The sequence below is a fragment of the Oryzias latipes genome, chromosome 15 (assembly GCF_053564925.1).
Source record: "Oryzias latipes strain Hd-rR chromosome 15, Olatipes_Hd-rR_3.1".
Taxonomy (NCBI): domain Eukaryota; kingdom Metazoa; phylum Chordata; class Actinopteri; order Beloniformes; family Adrianichthyidae; genus Oryzias; species Oryzias latipes.
The window spans coordinates 5,983,547-6,005,303 of record NC_136251.1 but is presented as its reverse complement, the minus strand read 5'-3'; the positions used below and the strand labels follow the sequence as shown (position 1 = coordinate 6,005,303).

Below are 21,757 nucleotides of genomic sequence, written 5' to 3'. Positions count from 1 at the left end.
CCTTCAAAGAAAACAAGTGCACAAAGATAGAATTAAAACAAAGATCTGAACACACACTATTTGTCAAGCTGAAGGCTTTAAAGGAAGGACGGCACTGTCATCCATGTGAGCTCTAACATGCCATAAGAAGCTATATTTGATCAAGCAAACCAAAATACCTTTTTGAAAGAACTGCACACACTGACCAAAGAGGCTGAGGACCTTAGTTCCAAAGACATCAATATTTGACGTTACAGAGTGGGCATATGAGCAGCTGGCAAATGCACTAAAATATTTTGTCTGCTCACACAAAAGCACCTGTAGCGAGAAAGATCTTACGTCTTTCATTAAATCAGCGCTCCATTAAAACAAAAAAAGTTTGCAGTTAAAAAAACAACACAGAACCAGTGACGCTGAGCATTTTTGGACCCATAACACAAATTGGGATAGTATTTTACCCCAATGGTTCAGCAGGGATGATGATGATGATGTTGATGTATCATTTTAAGTGACAAGCAATCAAAGTAAAAGACCACCATGGATTCTAATCTTTAGGATTAAACAGGGATAAAAGTAATTTCCCGTTTTTGGAGTCACAGCCACAAAGAATTTCACATAAAAATGAAAAATAAGAAACGAGATAAACACAATAAAATTAGATCTGCGTGAAAGCTGTTGGGAAACACGCTCTAAATTGACCTTTATGTATCTGATCTACATCACAGCTGCTGTAACAAGATGAGTCTATTTTAATCACATTTGATTTTAATTACATGATTACAATAAATTACGTGGGTACTTTTTAAAGTCTGCAGTCAATAGAATCGTAAAGCCAGCTGGACATGTGCTGTAATGACAAAGATACACCACACACGGAGTGATTACCTGGAGATTGCCTCATTATCTTTTTGTCATGAAACCTGAGGAGGAAACACATAATGACTACAAATGGCTGACAGTCAATGGAACTTCATTTCATCTGACCCTATCAGAAAAATACAAAGACAAAAAAATATTTTTGGGTTGAATGATGTACTCTGAGTCCATTGAAAATTCCCCATACTTTATTAATAACCCTCAACAAGTTTATCTTTGAGAACCTTCCAAATTTGAGAACCTGCTTGACTGACTCTTCTGTTGGTCTTCTTGGATTGATTCCAGTATTGTGTCTCAGGTCACATTCAGTTGAGTTAACTCTATACATTATTATCTCACTCTTCCCCAGTAAACCCTGGAGTTCCCCAAGCCTGTGTCCTGGGACCCCTACTCTTTATTGCCTATCTACTTCCCATTGGAAAGTTTTCAAGCATTATTCAATATCTACTGCTACGCAGATGACACCAAGCTCTACCTGTCAACCAAATCCAACTCCTCACTCCTCCTTTTCTTCCTCACCAGTTGTCCCTAAGAAGTTCAGTCTTGGTTTCCCTCCAACTTCAATTCAAAACCCACAAAATAGAACGTCTTCCCATTGGTACCAAGTCCAACCTCTCAACATCCTCAAAACATCTATTCCTTCTGCAGGGAAAACTCTACAGTTGTTTCCATCTGTGCATTATCAATCTTTGCCCCTCCCATACCCCCAATAGCACCTTCATCCTGCTGCACAGCCTCATTACCAGCTGCATTGACTTTTGCAACTTTCCTCTCTTCCACCTTCCCAACAAATTCCTCACCAAGCTCCAGCTGATCCAGAACTCAGCTGTGTGAGTAGTTGCATCCTCCCTCATTCCACCACATTACACCTGTTCTTCAAATTAAATCAAATACAGAATTGACACAAAATTTCTGCTAACTCCTAACTTTTGAGAACAAGTGACGAAACACGTCAAAATAGATGACAGATGCCATGACTCGATTTCAAGACAGCTTTACCTAAATGAATGAGAATCTTCATCAACATATTTGAGAGAATACTCATGAAGATACTTGTTTTGTTAATAAATGTTACATTTGAGTTATTTAGTAGTACTTCAGGCCATAACCTCCTCCAGAAAAGGCGAGAAAGGCATGTGACCAACATGAGTGACCAAGCATGCTGCAAAAGTTAGCATTTTTGATATTTTGGAATTTAAACTGTAAAACTACAAATGTTTACCGCTGTTTCATGTATAGAAACTGGGACAGATTGTCATTTTTGTATGTTTGATTTCTTTTACAACTTGGATCTTGCTTGATACTTAACCCTTGTGCTATCTTAGATGACCCCCCCCTTACATTGACGTGTTCTCCCTACCATGACAAAGGTGGATAAAGGTGGAAAGATTTCATGTAATCCATGGACACCAGTGAAGATCACAAATCATTGAAGAAAAAAGGTTCAGAGCACTGTCTAGTGGGTCTAGATGACCCCACTCCCAATGTTAAAGTGCCTAGGTTAGCACAAGGGTTACAGGCTAGGACTTAAGATTTATATGTGACTTAAACATTAGTGGCTCACTACGCACCTCTGAACTGTTGCAAGATGTTATATTCTTTATTTCATCCTATTGTTAAGTCTTTTAAAACAATCAAAAAATGTACCTCTCCTGCTCTTGTTGGCCTAGACAATAGATGATAAAAATGTAACTAATTTCCCAAAATGGAAAATGACAAAAATGTAATTGTTCATCAGGTAAGAACCGCTGACAAATGATAAATATACAAATTGAAATTTATTTGGACTATTGCTTCAAAACTGCAGAAAGATGGGACATTTAAACAAAATGACTAAGTAAAGGCCTCATCATGGTCGGAGAGGACTCACTGTGGTTCCAAAAAAACAGTTCATTGTTGGTCAAATGAAGATGGAAGACGCTGAAAACAAAGGATAGCAAAGATTAATCCTTAACTCTGGGAACAAGAGAACAGTTGGTTCAGGAATAAGGAGAAGAGAAAAAAGTGATGCAAAGCAGGCAGCAACTATTGACTAATGTTTTTTATTCAATAAAAAATATTTTTAAAATTCAAAAAGATTCATTTTGCTTAGTCTTCCTCTAAATGAGCACTTTTCAAACTTCATGCCTGTTTAAGGCTTATATGTATTTAGCACAATCCCAAAAACAAAAAATGGAAAATCCTAAAAAGAATCAGTGTTTTAATGAGGTATAGGGTCTTTTAGAAGCACAGCGGGTGCCAACTGCCAATAACCCTAAAAGAAGATGAAGTAAAAGCTCTCCAGTCTTTGGAAGAGTGCACATAAATATTTAGGCGACTCCAAAAAGAGTTTGGTTCAATGTTTAGACTTTGTAAATTGTATCATCTACAGTTTTAAACAGCATGCTTTTTTTGTTTGTTTTGTCTGGGTGCTTATTTGTTCTACCGTCATTACATATCGTTTAACCTAAAATTGACACACGTGTCCACAGATTCTATAGCAGCTGGAGGATACACGGTTTTACAAAACATGTCAAACTTTTTTTTTCTAAGAAATGATTGGTGTTCTCCTGATCAACTGTATGTTCCACACTAAGGAACACTTAAAAGCGTTAATTCAAAAAAACAAATCTACCTCCGGAGTGCCTCGCGTATGGATTATGGCCTGCAGCAGCAGTCACTGACTGCAAGGACCATACTGTTAGCAACGATGGAGATAAACTCAAAAACTTCTATACTGTTTCTCCTTTGTTTCATTATTATTATTATTTTTTCTAGTTGTGTTTACTGATATTGAAGAGATTTGGTACGAGTTACTAGGTTGGGTGTCATTGTGAAAACACCAATGTGGCTAATGTGTTGGTGGTGTAGAATTGCTGTGAACGCAGTTAATAAAGTTTGACTGACATACTGTCTTTCTCTGACTCTTTTGTCTCACTTAATGCGCCTTAAGGTTCAGTGCGTCTTATATTTGACGTAAGTTCAAAAATAGATCATTCAACAGTGTGCCTTATAATCCTAGGGTGCAGAAAATGTGGTACTTGTTGCAGGTATGGCATCTGAAATGAATCTATTTTATGGATAAAACAGAATATGTGGAGAAAGATTTATCCTCTGGCCCATAAATGGTTAACTCAGCTTTTGCTCCAGACATGCAGACTGGAAAAGGAATCCAAACTTCATCCATTTTCAGAACTGGCTCAATCCCTTTTAGGTTACTGAGGTTGCTGAAGTCAACCCTGTTGGGCAAAGGCAGGGTTCATCCTGAACAGGATACCGGTCTATTGTAAGGCCAATCGACTGCATTCACACCTATAGGGCCAATTTAGAGAGAGCAATTCACTCGTAACCCTTGTGCTATCCTTGGCACTTTAACATTGGGAGTTGGGTCATCTAGACCCACTAGACAGTGCTCTGAACCTTTTTTCTTCACTGATTTGTGATCTTCACTGGTGTCCATGGATTACATGAAATCTTTCCACCTTTATCCACCTTTGTCATGGTAGGGAGAACACGTCAATGTAAGGGTGGGGTCATCTAAGATAGCACAAGGGTTAAAGTGTGTAACCAAAGTGCCTGAAGAAAATCCAGAAGAACTCCACAGAGACAGGTCCACCAGGACCTTCTGGATGTGAGGCGAGAGCACTAACCACTACACCACAGCCCTGAAGAGTTTAAGGAGATAAAGAAACTGGTGTATCTCTTCAAGGTGCACTTTCATTTCATTCATTTTGATAAGTCTTTCCTACATCACTTATTTTGCTGTTTTCTTGCTTGTCTATTAAACATTCAGAACATTTTTGTTTCCATATGATTTGATTAAGGACAACAATAGAGGCGGATCTATCAGAGCCTTATCTGGATGAAAGTGCGCAAAGAATCCAGTAAAGCCCAAGATCGGAACTACAAAAAGCAAGGCACAGTGTTGTTTTGATCCGGACTTGCAGTACCAAAGCCAGATTTGAGACCGTGCGCCCTGGCTTTGCACACCCCTAAAAATATCTCCACCAGCGCGCGGATCAAAGCGGGCGCAGCGAGGCTGCCACGAACCGCGCTCCGGTATTTAACCTCAGGCCTTGTCAGAGGAGGGGCGTGCGGAGCGAGCAAAGGGCCCGCGGCATCCGAGGCTGGGAGGAGGAGAGGGAGGCTGAGGCTGGCTCGGGTTTCACAGACGCGCTCTGACTGCAAAACCTGCCGCACCGCGTGCGCTCTCACAGAGCAGAGCGCGCGGGACTGGGAGAGAAGCCGAGGAGGAAAAGCCGTATCCAGCAGGCCAGCAGCTGCTGATGAACTTACAAACTATTTATCGTATTAGCTGGATGAACTTCTGATTACGTTGAAGAAGGCAGGAGTTTGATCACCGCAGAGTCACAAACTGAAAGAAGTACTTTTTCTGTTCTATTTGGTGCCCTTCACCCGAGGAACACGGGAGTTTCCTGGTTGATAAAACTAGTTAATAGCTTAGAATGGAAGTGGATCAGAAGCGGAGTACTGCGGCTTCAGCAGGTGAGAAGAGGAGGCTGAGCGCGGAGCGTCAGCATCAAACTCCTAAGCAGCCCCTGCGGATAAACTGGAGGCTGTGGTCAGCTCTCAGCGGCTGCATCGTGGTCTCCTTCCTCTGCTTTGGAGTTTGCGTTTTGGTTTTCCTACGGAGCTCGGACCTGCAGACCAGGATAGTAAGCGTGGAGCAGCGGCTGCAGGACGCGCAGTTGTCCGCGTGGATGTTGTCTCCAGAGCAGGTGGAGCCTCTCGTTCTGGCCCGACTGGACCAGATCCTGGAGGAGGTATGAGCTGGAAAAGAGCTAGAAAAGGGTCCAAACTTTGAAAAACGTGTTGGCCTTAATTAAAACTTTGAAACTTGTCTGAGTCTCTTTGAAGCAGACGATGATGTATTTAAGAAAAAACGAAATTCACAGGTTTAGGACCTTTTTATTTATCCCTATGAAGCTATGAAGTTTCATTGCATAAGAATATATGTTATAATTGTATTCTTTGTAGTCATATCTCGTTGGTTATCATTACACAGTCTACTGCCAAAGAAATGTTGAACTGCACACTAAAAACTCCATATCCAACAACGCCATGGTTTTAAATGCACTAAACTAACTTGGAATATTTGATCTCAGGGGGAAAAATCTCAGGAAAAAAACTAGAAATTGTGTTCAAATAAAATTACTATGACCCAAACAAAATGTATTGCTCTAAAAAGTAATCAAAAATATATTCCAACATGAATAATCCAATAATTGGGTTTAAGAAATAACCGAATGATTTTAAGAGAGTGCATGGTAAAAAAACAGATAAACAATGTAATTCCATTATATATGAATAGGTAAATACAAGTCTTGCCCAGCAGTTTCTTAATTGCTGCCTTACACTTTTAGTTTTCCAAGCTGTCCTGTTCCTCAGAAAAGCCATCACTCCCCCAACACTACCTCATTTGGGTTTAGATTTGTGAGGGTCTAACTAACTCAAAATCGATGACACACCAGTGTGACTGCAATAAAAGATTAAAACTGCCTTCCTTGGCTATTTGGAGGCAGTCCTGTTGGTACACCTTTATTCACAAGGCCAGGCTTGGTTTGCTCCCCCTTTACATATGTTCCTTACGCTGAATCTCCCTCATTGAGATCGAATGAGCTGATACTGTTGACTGTGCCTTTTGCTCATACAGCTGGAGAAAAAAGCATTTGTTCACTCTGCTCCTCCTGGCTGGAACACATTACAGAAAGATTGGAAGCTGACAGATCTGCTGCCTTTAAATGCTTTTAAAATGGTCTTTGAGACTGCTTCATTAATTTGGAAGAGAGTTAGAAATTTTAATGCAATATAATGGTTATTGTCATCCGTTTAATGTGCGTTTTTTTTTTTTTTTTTGAAATTGCTCCCTTTTGGCCAGGACTCACTTGGACAAGAGGTTTTTAATCTCTATTGGACCTTCCTGGTTAAATAAAAGTTTAATAAATAAATACATTTTAATTTGAAAGTTTATCTTCTGAAATTAGGCAGCGCTGCAAACATTAAAAAAAAATATATGTGAATGAGTGATAGCTTCATTGCTGTTCTCCAAATATGATCCTATTTTTGCTAAAACCATTTTTTTCCAACACACGTGAACAGTCGCGGGATGAAGAAGAAGTCATATTCAGTCGTTGCTTCCTGCTGAATATAACATTTGATAGAGCTTTTAGAAGCTCTCTTTGTCGGCTTAGTAAATGTTTTAGACAACAGAGTAAAGAATAAAAAAAAAATCCTTATAAATCCGTTTTGAGTCAGGTTACATGAACTATTCATTAAACCCCATTAACTGTTTTGAAATCCAGCGTAATCTTCAGGAGGATCCGTGTCTGTTGAGGGCGCCGAGCGTCAGTGAAGGGAGGACACATTTCCGTTCCTCCTCCCCATGTGAGGCGTTCTTCAGAGGGGTGACCATGTGGCAGAGGCATCACTAGCTCATCTTTGCAAAGATAACGCCCGGCTCTCTCTTGGCTCTGTCACATCTGTTGCTACAGCTCTGGTCGCTGCCCTTCCACTAATCACAGCTAACAATAACTAACAAGCGGTAACTAAAGTTGCACTTCGCCCCCATCCCCCCCCCCACCTCCGTTTTCTCTCCTTTCATTTGGTCTGGGGCTAGCTTTCATCATCCCCCCTCCATCCTGACTCTGTAGGGGCATTGTCACTGTTGGGGATGGGACTGATGTTTTGCAGAGAAAAAAAAAACAGCATTATTTTGACTTGTGAATATTCTGACCCGCAAACACAAAATTTCGAGGCGATCTGCTAAAACAAGCCATAACTGTCATCCTGAGACACAGAAAGCTCAGTTGTCTTCTTGTTGCAAATGTGTCTATTCAAAGAAATACTCTGAATTGATGTTTTGTGCACAGTCCGCATGCCATTTTTCTGTTTGTAGACTCTCACAGGAGCAGCCCATCACTCATGTATTTTAGCTGCAGCTTTGCATTTGGACAGAACTTGCTGAGTTATATCTCCCTGCTTAATGTAAAGCTGGGCCGATGCTCTGACGGGAGCTCATGCTTTCCTCTCTGGGGAGTTCAAAGCTCAAAGCAAACATCAAGACCTAATAAGACAAGACCATTTATTTTCAGAAAGTTGTGTGCTGAAATGTGCACTGCAAACAGTTGGTAGCAGTTTGAAGTTAGAGGTTCACTTGTTTCCAGCTAATGATTCCTTCGAGATTGTTGTAGTAGGAACTATTTATCTAAAACCAGAGGTGGCGATCAGGTTCTGTTTGAGTACTTTGTCCTGGAGTTTCTCTACGGGGGCCCAGCCAGGAGGATTTCTCTGCAGACCAGCTCGGGGCGATGCAGGCTGCCTCTCTGTTTAGCTTTGCTCGTATAAATAGTAATTATTAATGGGACACAAGCACAGATGTGGCCTTTTGAACAAAGACAGAGAGAAAGAGGGCGGACCCTGCGGTACTTTCACCAACACTGTCCAGAATCCACCAGCCTGTCTGCTTCAGTGATGACCGGTTTCCTCTGCTGAGGAAAGCACCGTCTGGCCCTGCAGCGTGTCTCTGAGTTTGAGCTGCCGTGTTTGTACTCTTGTGTTTCCTTAGTCGCTGTGAAGAGCTGATGGCTTCTTTGAATTTTAGATTACACAGTCAATGCACTGAAGTGTTCTTTTACCTCAACAGAAAGTATTTCCTGAATTTAGTTTCAGGAGTCAGGTGAAGAAATGAATGACTCAAGTGTGCCTTATGTGGAATAATCAGTGAAACTGTCATCTCACAAATGACCCTCAACAAAAGTTTACACACTTCGACATTTGGCTTGATTATATTCACAAAAGCTGTGACGGTCAGTTTAAATTTGCTGAAAGTGATCATTTTCCACTACAATCAGTGGCTGTAGTGGCTGTGTATAATTGTTGAGTAATGGCCAAAGGCTGCAGTGACTTTGGACCTAATCAGACAGGAAAAGAAAAAAGAATTCTCTAAAGGTCTATCCAACAGAATCAGTAGGGAAAAAAGATCCGAAAAGTTGAAAATGTCCAGTAGTAATGCTCAATTTTCACCAACTTGTATTTTAACACTATATTTTCCACACTATAAGGCTGTCGGATGTCAGAACTCTGTCTCCCCCTCTGGTCACCAGGGGTACCTTCTCCAAGTTTTAACCACACTACAGTTCCCAGCAACCCCAGCGTGTACTTCCTGGTTGCCACACACCTGACTCTCATTCACCCAATCAATCACAGCATACTTGAACACTGCACCGAGCCTCACTTAGTGTGAAGTATTGCTTGTGCAGGTCAGCCTTCCTTACTCAGTGGTATACCCAGGCCTGATCTTCTGCTTTCCTGACCCTGTTTGCCTGCCCCCTGCTGACTCTTGCCTTGATCCGGATTACTCTAGTTGTTTCTCTGATGTTCTCATCCTCGTATTTGACCCCTGCTTGCCTGAACCTGATTTAGCTTTGTTGACTCGTAGCAGAGCTAATACACCTGCTGCATTTGCATCCAGCCGTCTGCCAGTTCTTGTGACAAAGGCACGCTTAAAGTAGTGATGAGTAGATGAGGTTTCGTGAAGCGTTTCGGCACATTGCCCAAACTGTATTGATACTGTCACTCAATACTGATCCCTGCTGGACCAAAAACGTCATTGCAGGCAACCACGTTCTCTCAGCTGAAATACTGTTTAAATTTAATCTAAACACAATATTTGTCATTTTAGGTCCTTATTCTCATGTATCGCTCTATAATATCCCAGAATTGAGGAGATGTTTTTAAGTTTGCCAGGTCTACTGACAAATACCACTTCTAACCTCCAAAACAGAAAATTATTCATTTCAAATAAGAGTCAGTTTAATTCCACGAACCTCATTAAAACACCAAATTCAACACCTAAAGTAAAGATTCAGTAAAATAAAACCTCAAACACAGGTGGACGGGGAAAACGGGGTCTCGAGAATCTGTCAACAGCTGGAAGCTGGGAGCGCATCCAGGGCATCAAAAATCCCCCCCACCACTATTCTGTTAAACTCACCGCCGGACTGATTTAGTACCCAGGTGACAGAAATGTAAGCGAGAAGATCTTCAAAATAAAAGATAGCTCAGACTCATAATAAAACTAACTAAAACCCGCCAAATTGATGCGAAATCCGCCCTAAGCAAAATTTCTCCACTATATCAAAATCACCCAATTGGGTGGAAAACTGCAGAATCTGGCAACACTGCTGGCTGATGCACTTCCTTGTGTGACTCCTTTGTGACATACCGACACAGTGGCTCGATAGGTCACATGACTTTTCCTAGAGCGATACGCACACCGACAGGTCTCACTTTATGAGCTCGACTCGTGAGCCGACGCGTCGGTGTCGCAGGACTCATCGATACATAAAACCCTTTTTTATCAAGTGCAATGAAAAATGCAGAGCGCCTCATACATGGGTCAATTGTGATTTATTACTGATGTCAAAGCCATTTTGAGAGGTATACAGCGCTCCGTCAAAGCGTTTGTTTGGAAGTTTTTGAGAATACGCTAATGTGGCTAACGTGTAGCGGTGTCAGACTGTTTTTTCGCATTTTAGTAACAAGGTCGGGAGTCAGCGTAGCTACAGTAATGTTTGTTTTATCTCTATCAGCCTGTCTCTTTAAGTGTTGAAACAAGGTGGGAGTGACAGGTCATGTAGTTTCCGACTCAATTGAAATCGGATGTTGCATCCCGATCAGGGATTGGATATTTATTTCATTCTCTTTACTTTGGTCAGCACTATATATTTCCGGTTTATTATTACATATGAATACTAGAAGTCTGCAGATCATAAAAAGATCACAACCTTTTTATTCCCTTAAAATGCAGCAGAATGCAGCAGCAGAAAGCATCTAAAAACAGTTCTGTAGTGTTAGTAAGATGCACACATTTGGCTCAAATATTTCCTTCTCAAACATTTTAAACTAATGCAAAAAAAGACCTACAAAAGCATTTTAAAAGAAAAAGTTATTTTTATTTTTAATGAGCTACCAAAGTGGAAGCTCCATTATCTCAAAAACAACAAAAACTCTTAAGTTTTTACATTAAAAATGATCTATTTGTCATGATTTGAACTTGTTGTCTTGTTTTTGGTCCTTGTTCTGTCTTGTTTCTGTTTCCTGTTTTATTTTGAAAGTCTCCTGTCTTGTCTGTTTTCTTGAGTTTTACTTCCTTTGGTCCCCATCAGCCCTGATCGTGTCCACCTGTGTCTTGTCTGCCCTGTCTTTATATAAGTCTTGTCTCTGCCTTCCTCCTGTGTTGGTCCATTAGTATTCCTGTTCTGGTGTTCATGCCATGTCATGCCCTGTTCCTCGTTCCTTGTCCCTCGCCACGCCACAGTGAGTTTTCGTTTGGTTTTTGTCATCCTGCTCTGCAGCGCTTTTGTTTGTGTTTGTAATTAAACCCCTTGCCCCGGAACTTTGTGCCTCCTGCCTCTGCATTCTGGGTCCTACCGGCTCTCGAGCCACCTCACCGTGACAGAATGGACCAACCAAGTTTTCTGGACCCAGCAGAGCGGGACATGCAGCTTTTGGAGGCCTACTGCCTCGAAGCAGAGAGGACCAGGTCCTATTGGGACTTTAACACACTCCAGTTCTGCACTCCAGCTATGGAGGGGAGCCATCTCACCATGAAGGGGGGTCGTCGCCGTCGCCGCCACCGTCCCCGTCCATGTCCCGTTCCTGTTCCAGAGGTGGTCCGGCACGCACCACATCGCTTTCCAGTGGTGGTGCCGGATGCACCCCATCCCCGTCATGTTCCGGTGGTGGTCCCGGACGCACCACAGCCATGTCCAGTGGTGGTCCCGGACGCACCCCAACCCGTCCCGGCTCCCAGGGGGATGCCGCCTGCACCCCGACCCATCCCAGCTCCCAGGGGGGTGCTGCCTGCGCCCCGACCCATTCCTGCTCCCGGGGGGGTGCCGCCTGCGCCCCGACCCGTTCCTGCTCCCAGGGGGGTGCCGCCTGCGCCCCGACCCATCCCTGCTCCCAGGGGGGTGCCGCCTGCGCCCCGACCCGTCCCTGCTCCCAGGGGGGTGCCGCCTGCGCCCCGACCCGTCCCTGCTCCCAGGGGGGTGCCGCCTGCGCCCCGACCCGTCCCGGCTCCCAGGGGGGTGCCGCCTGCGCCCCGACGGGTCACCGGTTCCACTGCCAAGCCTGACTGCTGGCCCGACCCGCCAGAGCCTGACTGCTGGCCCGACCCGCCAGAGCCTGACTGCTGGCCCGACCCGCCAGAGCCTGACTGCTGGCCCGACCCGCCAGAGCCTGACTGCTGGCCCGACCCGCCAGAGCCCATGCCTGACTCCATGCCTGACTCCATGCCTGACTCCATGCCTGACTCCATGCCTGACTCCATGCCTGACTCCATGCCTGACTCCATGCCTGACTCCATGCCTGACTCCATGCCTGACTCCATGCCTGACGACTCCATGCCTGACGACTCCATGCCTGACGACTCCATGCCTGACGACTCCATGCCTGACGACTCCATGCCTGACGACTCCACGCCTGACGACTCCACGCCTGACGACTCCACGCCTGACGACTCCACGCCTGACGACTCCACGCATCTCATGCCGGACCTGCCACGCCGGACCGCTCGGCCCCCCGGCCGTCCTCCGGACCTGCCACGCCGGACCGCTCGGCCCCCCGGCCGTCCTCCGGACCTGCCACGCCGGACCGCTCGGCCCCCCGGCCGTCCTCCGGACCTGCCTCGCCGGACCGCTCGGCCCCCCGGCCGTCCTCCGGACCTGCCTCGCCGGACGGCGCGGACCCCGGCCGTCCTCTGGACTCTTGTGCCCGTCGAGGTTTTTCCTCCGGGGCCCCCCCCTCATGTGACTTTTGGAACCTCGGAGCGGTTCCTTGAGGGGGGGGTACTGTCATGATTTGAACTTGTTGTCTTGTTTTTGGTCCTTGTTCTGTCTTGTTTCTGTTTCCTGTTTTATTTTGAAAGTCTCCTGTCTTGTCTGTTTTCTTGAGTTTTACTTCCTTTGGTCCCCATCAGCCCTGATCGTGTCCACCTGTGTCTTGTCTGCCCTGTCTTTATATAAGTCTTGTCTCTGCCTTCCTCCTGTGTTGGTCCATTAGTATTCCTGTTCTGGTGTTCATGCCATGTCATGCCCTGTTCCTCGTTCCTTGTCCCTCGCCACGCCACAGTGAGTTTTCGTTTGGTTTTTGTCATCCTGCTCTGCAGCGCTTTTGTTTGTGTTTGTAATTAAACCCCTTGCCCCGGAACTTTGTGCCTCCTGCCTCTGCATTCTGGGTCCTACCGGCTCTCGAGCCACCTCACCGTGACACTATTCATGAATTTGTAACATCATATTTATGTTATGAGTTTAAATGAAAGTCATCATTCATTCATGATGGAGATTTAAAATCACACCTGATATTAAAAGCTTAATAGAGCTAAAGATTCTAAAACCACAGTCACCAAACTTAATCACATGACTAATTATCTATTTTCCCTGGTGTTCTTTTCTCTGGATTAATAAACATGTTTATAACTGCTAAAACTGGTAAAAGGTAGGAAGTAGTCAAAGAGTGACTACAACTTTCTATCAAATTGTCTGGATTGGCTTCATGTGGATTTCTAAACTTTTTTTGCAGGTGTCAAAGGCATCCTCATTACTTTCTAGGAGTGGAGGATATTGACGCAACAATAAATTCAAAGAAATTGGCACACAAATGAAAAAAGAAGGGAAATTTGAGAGTAATAGTGGAATTATATTAGATGAAACACTAATAGAAATAAATATAGTGCTTAGAAATCACAAGACTCCACTTTGCCTTTTTTTTTTTTACCAGAGTAGGTTTATATATTTTTTCCAGAAGTTCCCATTTTCACTCTGAAATTCAGCTTTAATTATTATTTGAATGTCTTTATGAACTTCATGTCCTTCGTCCCTCCAGTTGTAGTGAAATAATCATAAAAATGTATTTATCTGAGCTTTTTCCAGCTGCTCAAAGCGCTTACATTATGTCCATTATTCATTCACTCCTCGTTGAGACTTGATGATGGTATCTACTGATGTACCACAGCTGCCCTGGGGCAGACTGACAGAGGCGTGGCTGCCAATTCACGCCTACGGCCCCTCTGACCATCACAGAGAAATTCATGCAACTTTTAACGCACCAGTGGAGTCACACTGGAGGCAGGGAGGGTGAAGTGTCTTGCCGAAGGACACACCGACAGTTGACTGGGAGGAAGGGGATCGATCCGCTGACCCTTTGATCATTGGCCTGAACTACTGCCGCCCACAATGTAATGTGTACTTTATAGGATTGAGGCAGAAAACCAGTGTTATTACATTTAACAAATTGTGTCAAAAAGGCTTTTTCATGTTCAAAAACTATTCGTTTTTTTCATTCGTAGAACTGCTAAGTTTCAAAAGTGTGACGATCCAGAGAAAATTTGTGAGGTCTTCAAATTCAGCCATGCCTCCCAGAAAAGAGGTGCTACGAAGCAGACCTCTGAAAAAAAAGCTGACCCTTGGTCTGCCCCTCTCTCTGCTGTTATCTCACCCTCAACATGTCCCCCTTTAACACTCATAATTATCCTCATAGCACTCACAGCAGACCTGCTTGAAGCTTGGCGCACAGATTGAGTGAGGAGGTCTGATGGGAGCTGGAGACCATGCTGTGAGGTGTGGAAATGTGTAAAATATAGCCTCCCTTTGCCCTGGTTTCCTCACTGTGATCCCCAAAGAGTTGTCACCCAGTTCACTGTGAGGCCCACACATGCACAGGCAACACAAGTACATGGAGATGAATGCTGGAATGACCCACGTGCTAATCAGACAGCCCACTATAAACAGCCAACTCCAGCAGAACTGCAGGAGTCACCTCTGCACTTCATCAGAGCACAGTTAACGATTACGCCACCCCCCACGCACAGACAACAGGTCTAACCTCACTCAAAGGGCATTACAGCTGATCGTGAAGCTAAGCAGGACAGTTTAAGGGTTTTCTTGATGAAACGACACGCTCACTGACAGGATCAGATTATTAGGAAAAAAAGGTTTTAAATCTGCTTTAAGTCCAATAAAACCATGATCTAGGCAAGAAATATGGATGCGCTTGGACGCATCCTCACTGATGTATCCTGAGAACATGCGGTGTTTCGGGTCTCACAGCATCATACACCCTCACCCAGGCAACGCTGGGGTTGATCAGACCCAGACTTGTGTTCTAGTAGTAGTCCATGGATCAGCCCTCTTAATCCACAGCCACCTCGTGGCCTTCTCTGCGGCTTCGCTCACGGATTGAATGGCCCTCTTCTTGGCCGCTGCTGTAGTGCCTAAATGACAGAGGACTTTGCAAAGAGAACCTCCGGCAAAGCCTCTACAGCCAACTTCTACAGGCTCATACAGTAGACGGTTTTCCAGCCTCTGTCCCTTCACCCCTCCACCAGTTCCTGGTACTTAACGCGTTTCGTCTCATTTGCTTCCTCAATACGCTCTTCCCAGGGCACCATAAGTTCCAGCATGATCAGATGTTTTGAAACCTCAGAGATAACGGACATGTCTGGGCGGAGATTTGTATTTACAATGGGAACCTCAGCTGTTTTTCTAGGCCGACCTGCAGTTGCCAGTCTGAGGCTATGTGGATGAGGCCTGTTGTGGCAGCGCCTGAGGTTTCTCTCCAGCTTTGATGAAGGGGACTGACTTCTTTGCAGCGTGATGGTTTTTGCTGGTTTTATGGGCTGAGATTAAGCTTTCAGCAAGTGCCAAAAGCACCTGGTCGTGGCTCCAGCGGTAGCGACCATCAGCCAGAGCCCTTGGGCAGCTGCTAAGGAGATGTTCTAAAGAGCCTCTTCCAGAGCAAAGAAGGCAGGATGGCGTCTCGCTCTTCCCCCAGACATGGAGGTTTGCTGGGCTTGACAGGGCATCATAGACAGCTTGTACCAGGAAAGGGACCTGATGGAAGTCTGCCTGCAAGATGTTTGCCCAGGTAATCCTGCGCTGCAGCGTACTCTCACACCTAGTCCATGCTCCCTGCTGCCCAAGACCCGTCGCCCTGCTCACTCGCTCTTTCTCCACACCTGCTCGGACCTCTTCCTGGAGTAGATTGTGTCTTTCCTTGCCACGGGCCTGGCTGACCAGAGTCTTTGGGAAGCTCAAGCCCGATCTGCCTTTCGCCACAGTGCCCACCCATGCCTTTTGTCTCAGATGTGACTCTGCCCCCTCCACTGCTTTTCCAGCCTTCCATTTCCTTCCTGTACCGGCTGCAGACACTTTGCAGTCCCTAGAATCCCTATACTGTAGGGCTTCTCTTCTGCAAACCACTATAAATTCTTCCGTGAGGCCACCGAAGGGCAACTGCAGGATATTACTCGTCCCATACAGTGCAGCACTGGTAAGACTACGTGGAAGGCCCGGCCACTTCCGAAGAAAGCCACTGATCTTCCTTTCTTGGGACTCTACTGTTGTCAATGGGACTGCATAGACCAGCAAAGGCCAGAAGACTTGGGGCAGGGTGGAATGCAGGTAGATCCAAGTTCTTTGTTGGATTTCTGAATTGCAGCAGAGTCTTTCAGGCTGGAGTCAAAAAGCTTCCTCAAACTCTTAACAGGTTGCTCTGTGATAGTTGAGATGACAGTCCCTGAGATAGAAAAACTGAACTTGTCAACCACTTTATACCTCTTCAGCACCATGGACCTTGACTTTGAAGGCTTAAATATCATCCTTACCCAGGTGAGGAGTCTCTCAAGTCCTTGTAAGATTCACCTGCTTCCTGGGACCAATGTCATTGTGATGGTGAGGTCATCCATATAGGCTCTTATAGGGGGCTGTCGTACTTGGTTAGGGACCCTCTGCATTCCACCTCATGATTCCAAATTACTGCATGAAGGTAATATTTATTTATAGGAGGCATAAGTTCAATTAATGGTGTGCCTTACGATCCGAGGGTGCAGAAAATGTGGTACTTGTTGCAGGTAAGGCATCTGAAATGAATCTATTTTATGGATAAAACAGAATTTTTTATGATTTCTGTTATGTTGTTTTACAAATGTTGGTGGATGTGATCTCAAAAACTTAGATAAAACATAGAAAATTCCCACATCTGTAGATGTGGAGAAAGATTTATCCTCTGATCCATAAATGGTTAACTCTGCCTTTGCTTCAGACCTGCAGACTGGAAAAGGAATCCAAACTTCATCCGTCTTCAGAACTTTACAGATTTGTTACAGAGTAATTGTAAGAGCAAACCTGAGAAAACTGTTGTGATTTTCTTTTCTAAATAGCTTTGATCTAAACTTATCTGACTGGGTATGTGGGGGAAAAAAACATGCATGTGCTAACCAACTGTCAACTGTGGGATTCAATCTACAATACCAGTTTATTTTGTAGCTAATTCATTTCTTTCCAGGGGTTGAAAGGAAATTACTCAGAAAAAGAAATTAAGTGATTTTACTAATTTAATTTGAGCTATTTTATCACAATAGCTCTACATTTAAATAAAAAAGACAAACAGGATGGTCAGTTGTTCTCAGTAAAAGAGGGAGAAAGACAAAAAGTTGAATACATTTGGTGTATTTTATTAGGACTTTTTTTGGAAGAAACCAATGCACAGAGGGAAGCTACAGAAAAAATAACATCAGGAAGAAAAATCCATTAGGTTTATAAAAATAGAGACCTTTTTGTTTTCTGCAATATAGATTCAAATTAAAGTTTGGACTAAAATACTTTTTCTGGTTTAAAAAGGAAAGACCACTGTGTAATCTGAGCAGCAAATTGATTACAATGTAAGATAATGCATAAGAGGACACAAGTTAAAGTCTAATGACAGTCCTTGAAGTGTGGTCATTATGTTCTTCTCCTTCTGTCAGACTCTGCTGCTGCAACCTTTGATGAGGCTAAAGTTGCAGCTCTTTCTCGTTTGGCAGGAACTTGCAGCTTGATTTGAAGCAAGTATCCTCTCTGCTTTATCTCCATTATCTAGTTTGGAAAATGCCTATTTAAGTTTTCTGCCTTCCAGCTGAAGTTTAGCGAGCGAGGTGGAGAGCGGATACATGGCGCTTTGGTTAATGGTGCTGAAGACTTTTCCAGTTGTGAGTGGGGCCCGCCGGTATCAACCACATAAATTCCTTCCAGTGCTTATGAATAGTAAAGCAGGCAGAGGGAATTTGGTGAAAGTGGACTCCTGCAACTGATTTTGCACTTTTGAATGATGAAAGCACTTCACTTTGGAATCTGATGTTATTTTGAGGTAATGGTAGTCTTTAGAGAGTAGTTTTCTTTGCTGTCTGCACACTTAAGAAAGAAAACACATCTATTTATTTTTGGTTCTTCTCAAAGTCTCCACATGTTTTCTCCTCAGCTTTAAAGCCTCGTCTGACATCCGCACACTTAAAAAAAAAGCTTGTGGGATCATCTAACACCGTGTGAGCTTGTCTGTGAAACTCAGACTTTCAGCTCAGTACTTTTCAAAATATTCTGATTTGCTAATTTTCTCATGAGTCCAAATGGTCGCAGGGTCTTAGAAAAGGAACTTTGCATTTCTGCACCATAAGAAATATACATAGCTGTCACTTTTTAGTGGCCTGCTTTAAAGTATAGCAACAGTACAGGGGTTGATCCGTGCTGTAGGTTTTTAAGGTGTCCAGGTCGGTAGAGGGTCGTGGGGAGGAGCGACTGCATCTTAGGGGCCGCAGGTATGACTTGCAGTTCCCTTAAGGCTTGTTAAAAATGGAATGCATGGTTTTTGTGCATGTGGTAAGTGTTGTTTTTTCTTTTATTTCTATGCACTTATGACATATGGGTGATGCTTTTCGTATGGTGCCTTTACTCCTTTACTCTAGTCGTTAGTAAAGCCTTTTGCTACATTCACATTCAATGGGATTTGTGCATTTCATTCACATCTGCTGCCTCTCTTTTGAGGTGCGTCAAATTCTCTGCCAGACGCTTTTCAAAAAAGCATTCATAAGCTCGACACCTTTGACACGTTTGGGAGGATCTACCGTCAACTATTTATAGCCTCACCGCTACATGACTGTATATCCTATACCAACCCGTAAGGACAGTTGTGACCAAGCCTTTAGATGTGCTCTTCTTGTACATTCATTCTTTGAAAAAGGAAGCAGACAAATGCCTTTCATATTCTTCTAATGACCCTAAGTTTCAACCTAAGCTATCTTCTCAGTTTGGGTTTATTGGACACACTGAGGGCGCATGCTTTACCCAGAATACCAGAGCAGTGCTTAGAATGAGAGTGCCTTAATAACATCCCATTCAGCACCTGTTGATGGCTTCTAAACAGCTCCGCTGCCATTCCTTTACGAGGAACCACCACCAAAGGGACTAACTGCTATGCTTTGAAGAATGTACTTGGATGGTTTTGTGTTCTGCTCAGGGTCAAATGATATGCAAGCTTGTTATATTGACGAGGTTAGCTGGCACACTTTGATACAATGAAAAACAAAACAAAAGGAAGAACTCCTGAAAAACACATTTCCCTTAATCATCTTGCAAAAAGATTATTTTTATAACAGACAATATTACCACAAGGAAACCAAAAGGATTCCCAATGAAAATCTTGATGAGGGCCTTTACAGTTATTCTTTAACGCTGGTGTAGATTTTATCTCAAAAATCTCTTTAGTTGGAATTAGAAATTGGCACACGACATTTCAGTTTGGTCGGTCGGGTGCATTAAGGTACAAAGAATGTTCTGACAATACTCTGTTCCTGTCTTTACAGAAACTTGCAGTTCGATTGGCGAAGACCCGGGCGGTGAGGGAAGCTCCCTATGGGTGCCTGTGTCCCCCCGGTAAGTTCCAGAGCTAAACTCACTCAATCATCCCTCGTCTCCGTTGCTGCCTCTCTCATTTTTGGGAGATCGAATCATTTGTGTCTGCTAGCTTGACTTCCTGTTCTAGTTTGCAGTACTTGGACTCTGAATCCAAGCAGCATCTTGTTGGGTTTTTATCCAAGCTCTGTTATAAATATTGGAATGACTCTCAGCCTCTTCTTCATGGCGTAAGTTTAGACATTTAGAAAACCTGGAGCTTTCTTCAAAGTAATGCTGGGCAATTTGGCCTAAAAATAAAATCTCAGATTTTATTTTCTTTAATTCGATTTTTTTCTGCCCCCCCCCCCCCCCCCCCCCCACTTAAGGAAAGCAATAAGTACAAACGGCAGAAAACTTCAAGCAAATTTTGCTTTTATTTAATCAAACACAAGACAGATGTATCCCCCGTTTCTGGGATGAATAATAAATAAATGAACACACTCTTGGAATCAAAGTCCCAGCTGTGTTTTATGTCACACTTTGTAGTCTAGACTAAAAGGAGACAAACGTTCACCTTGAAAGTAGCACCATTTTCTAAAGGATGGTCTAAGGTTTTAATTAAATTAATAAACCCTGTCTTCTCCACGGTATATATGGGTACCATGTCTCTGGCTATATGCAAAGCGACCGCTTCGGTGATTGTTGTCCACCGTGCCCCTTTCCTATGAATGGGTACCGAGCCCCGGTATTGAACGAGCCCTGGGGCTACATTCTTCAAGGCCGCAGTATACCTAAGATCTGACCTCAACGGTTCTGCTATCGGTACTACACTCAAAAAAATAACTCATTGGATGAACTCAATTTAATTGTGGGCAGGATTTCCATCCAATAAATATGAGTAGCCCCACTTCAAAGAAAACTCTTCCATGTAATGAAATATAATTGAGTTAGTCGAACTCAATTTGATCAAGAAAGGCAAGACACAAAATATCATCTGACGCCAGTCTTTAGCCGGTCTCGAACCTCTGCATGCAAATCCCAATGACTAATCTACTGAGCTAACACCTTTGTGGCAACTTGCATTCGTCAGTATAATGACATAGAATCATTTTCTCTATAAATGAGGTTTGTCGTGTTTAACCTGATTGGGAGAAACTGAGTTGAAACGATTCCAAGCCACAGTACGATTTTTTACGTGGAAAAACACGAACAAAAGTTTTCTCTCTACGAAAAGTCGAAGGATTTGAAGGACCAAAAGTCATAGCAGACAATAGACAAAAGAGGTGAACATTTTAATAGTTGAATGGTCAAAATAAGGTGAAAAATTGTAGCCGAAAAATGTCAGAAGATACTATAAAAAGAATAAATAAAGAGAAACAGGAAAACAGCATTCAACATGCGCACAGCATGCCCCCTTACTTGAACTCATTTATTTTGGATAACTGGAGTTTATAGGTGAAACTATTAATACATTTTATGTTAGGTCAATTAAATGTAGATACATAATTTTAAAATGAATATATTTAAGTAAAAAAAACAGAATGTAATTGTGTTACATGAAAGAGGGGCTTGAATCATTTTTTGGGTGTAGAGAAGTCGCATTTTTTTGTGTCCCACAAGAACACTGCCCCCGCCCCGTCGCCGCCAAACACAAAATCCTCCGGCGCAAATGAATACAATTCATAATAACAACGCAGTATTCTTTATTAACAAATAACAGTAACAACTAATTATCTAACTAATGAACTATATAGGTGTAGTAGAATGACTATGTGTATGTGTGTCAGCACGCTGTATGTGTAAGAGGAAAAAGCGAGTGCCACACGAGACTGAGTGAGAGCGTGCACAAGTGTTGGGGGTGCGCATGCAAATGTAGGCAAATGTTGCAGCATGTGGGGGGGGGCTCTTCCTCCACGTCTGTGGCAGTAAACTCATTCCAGTTCCAAACAACAGATGATTTTATTCTTTCCCACTCTCACTGTTAGCCATGCTGTTGCTTGCTGTTTCGTGTGTGCCATGATGTTGTTGTTTGTCGCTCGCCATACCGCTGTGTGAAACTAACGCTACGGAAGCTCTGGAGAGTCAAAAATGTGCCATTACACAAAAACTCGATTTAGTTCTTTTTTAAATCGCCCGTGACAAAAAATTCAAATTAATTCATTTGATCGATTTTTCGCCCAGGCCTACTTCAAAGCTTA

General features: G+C 43.4%; 1 long non-coding RNA gene across 1 annotated transcript; it reads left to right on the top strand.

Annotated features, from left to right (window-relative positions):
* The first annotated feature begins 4,914 nt into the window (after positions 1-4,914).
* LOC144984189 (uncharacterized) lies at positions 4,915-20,930 on the top strand. The gene is made up of 2 exons (XR_013647891.1): positions 4,915-5,618; positions 19,529-20,930. It is a non-coding gene; the product is annotated as an uncharacterized LOC144984189 (long non-coding RNA).
* The last annotated feature ends 827 nt before the right edge of the window (positions 20,931-21,757 follow it).